Here is a 2794-nt window from a genome sequence, read left to right on the forward strand (position 1 = left end):
TTTCATATAAAAATGCTGCCTCATCCAGAATCTTAACTGATGTTTACTTTATCAAATTAAAAGCTATGACTTTCCAATAGTAATAGAACTAAATATTGCTTTTTACAATAAACAATGGCAATCAGTTTCACTCTTCTTGATATATAAGGAATCCCACATATATTTTTTATGCGAACAGATTTACCTGTATAAAGTTCCATAAATAGAAAATACAACAAGTAATAGTTACTATAAAAAAGGGTTTACTTCAGCACACAGCTAGTGTTTACCCAGAGCAAGCAGATCCACCTGCAGAAGTTCCCCCTTCCCGTCTTTAAATGAGGACTAAGCTTTCTATAGCCTTAAATTTAGTGCATCAGAATTGAGAAGAAATCACATATAAATCATTTAAAGTATTTCATTACTTCAGAATAATTATCAGTCAGGAATAAACATATATAAGAGGCACATGGAAAAATTATAAATATGTCAAGGAGAAATTCACAGTTATATCAAATGACAACAATAGGCCTAATTCCTAGAGATGGTACTATTTCCTTTTCTTAATAATCTGACACTTATCTTCTACACAGGAAATGTTTACACAATCATCACACATTCACACAAACTGACTTTCAAAAAAACAGCCTTATAGACAAATAAAACTAACAGCTGTAGCCTCAAAGCCGAAGGAACTGCTCAAAAGCAAACAAAATTATGTCTTCTCTCATTACAAACTGCAATTTGTTATATCCATTATACAATCCTCAAAAAGATTATGAACACTATTAACAAGAACTACTCACTTCAGTGTGGCTTTTCTATCATGTTTCTATATGAGGTTTACTGCAATAAAATGGACAAAGATCCAGCATCTAAAAATATGCACATTATCCTTTGTAAACAATTCAATGACTACTTACAATATATTTCACAAAAAATGTTAAGAAGCAATGAGTATTTCTAGAATGGCCATTCTTCTCATGATGATAAATAAACATTTCTTTTGCACTAGTGAATTTACTTCCCAAAATGACTTGCTGAAGTAGCCTAAACAAACTTAGGTCAAATGTGTATTTACATAAAGGAAAGAGTAGAAATATATATATATGTATATATATAAACTATTTCTGAGACATACTGTGTTCTCTCTCTTTTTTTATTCTCCAATCAAATTTTAAAACACATGTCACCATTAAAAGGACTGGCTACATGTTACATCCACATTTGACTGTCCCTATACACTTTTCAAGATCAGCTTTGCCTTCACTTTACAGTGCCATCCAACAGCTAAAAAAACAATAAATTAAATTTATTTCCCAGTGATGAAAATCTTGTTTTCCTTTTGCTTAACATATCTCTTACTTTTCTTCCTTTACCCTGTCCCCTTTATAGCCTTTATCTTTTGTATAACAATAAAGAACAGACACATAGAAAATTACATTCTACAAAATGTAAAATGCACTTATGTTATTTCAAGGACCCCGATAAACAGTACTAACTGATCTGGCTGACATTCTACATGGCTGTTAATACTACTAGGCATATGCAAAACAGCAACACATGACAAACGTATTTCTCCCTCTTGTAAAGGCCGTAAATGATGAGGAAATTAATAATAATGATAATCAAATTAATAACTGAAACAATAAAAATGATAACTAATCTTATAATTTATAATACTTACCATCATAGTTGCAATGAATATCAAAAGTACAAAAATGATTAAACTGATCAAATCAACTAAAAAAAACAAACTATCATTAATTAAAATATAAACAAACAAAACATGAATGATACATAAATAAAATACAAAAAATGGCCCTCTTTAATCAATATTTTTATACATAAAAAAGGCAATTCAACGACACTGACAATTCTATTCTGCCTCTACCCAAGCAAATGATATCACAGTAAATAAGTGACATGGTTTATAACTCTGCCTTAGACTAGTGTTTGGTGGCGTGATCAGAATTCATGACCATGATTTTCTGACTCCTGGATTGCAATACATAAATCACCATGTGAAGGTTCACTCCATCTTTGAGAATGTGTGCATATCTTATATACATGTAAATCTATGACTATATTCATACCTATCTACTTATCTATCTATCTATAGATGGACGGATAGACAGATAGATAATCAGATAGATAGGCAAATAGATACACAGACAGCCAGACATTAGGAGAATAATAGAAGATAAAGGTGAAAATAGATATGAGAAAAAAAAAAGAATAATAGGGATAAAGATGGAATAGATTGAGAGCTTTAACATCATACAATTCACACAAAGAGGGTTGACCATAATTCTTGAGATGCCTGTATATTTTCATGTTTTTTTTCTGCTTTGGGACATAACTGTCCTAACATTTTATTTACTAAATTAGTGGGAAAGTACCCATAGAATTCACAGTTTTATTATAATTTCTTTTTCTTTTTTCTTTTTTTATGAAGGATGGACTAATGCTGAATATTTTTGTTATGGGTGTAGACCATTCATTTTCTTTACACTTCCAAAATGAAAAAGAAAAGAAAAAAGAAAAATAATTATATATACCAGTATATATATATAGGTTGAGATAACTTGCATCCTAGCAACAGGTATGGTGATTCACTACACATGTATCAGACTTGTAATAGGCAATCCAGCACTTTTCTTTTTCTCTTATATTCCAAATTTTAACCTCAGTGATCCTAGGATTGTGCTAGTGGAGGCACCGATAAAGTGACTGCTAAAGAGTTTATAATAATTTCTTTTTATTTATACTTTATATAGACCTTGTAACCTGTACACAATTTAACTGCAGCTCA

The 2794-nt window shown here is 30.5% G+C and overlaps 1 protein-coding gene across 1 annotated transcript in view; it reads right to left on the reverse strand.

The window, feature by feature from the left end:
- Nucleotides 1–381: 381 nt before the first annotated feature.
- The window catches only part of Nmt (N-myristoyl transferase), a 16527-nt gene continuing 14114 nt past the window's right edge, over nt 382–2794 (reverse strand). The window contains exon 11 of the mRNA XM_043024573.2: nt 382–2794. This exon is cut by the window's right edge and continues 187 nt beyond it. The gene's annotated coding sequence lies outside the window, so the exon portion shown is untranslated.

This window comes from Penaeus japonicus, unplaced genomic scaffold (assembly GCF_977035675.1).
Source record: "Penaeus japonicus unplaced genomic scaffold, GWHDUDI00000001_assembly GWHDUDI00000021, whole genome shotgun sequence".
In the NCBI taxonomy this organism is placed as follows: Eukaryota; Metazoa; Arthropoda; class Malacostraca; order Decapoda; family Penaeidae; genus Penaeus; species Penaeus japonicus.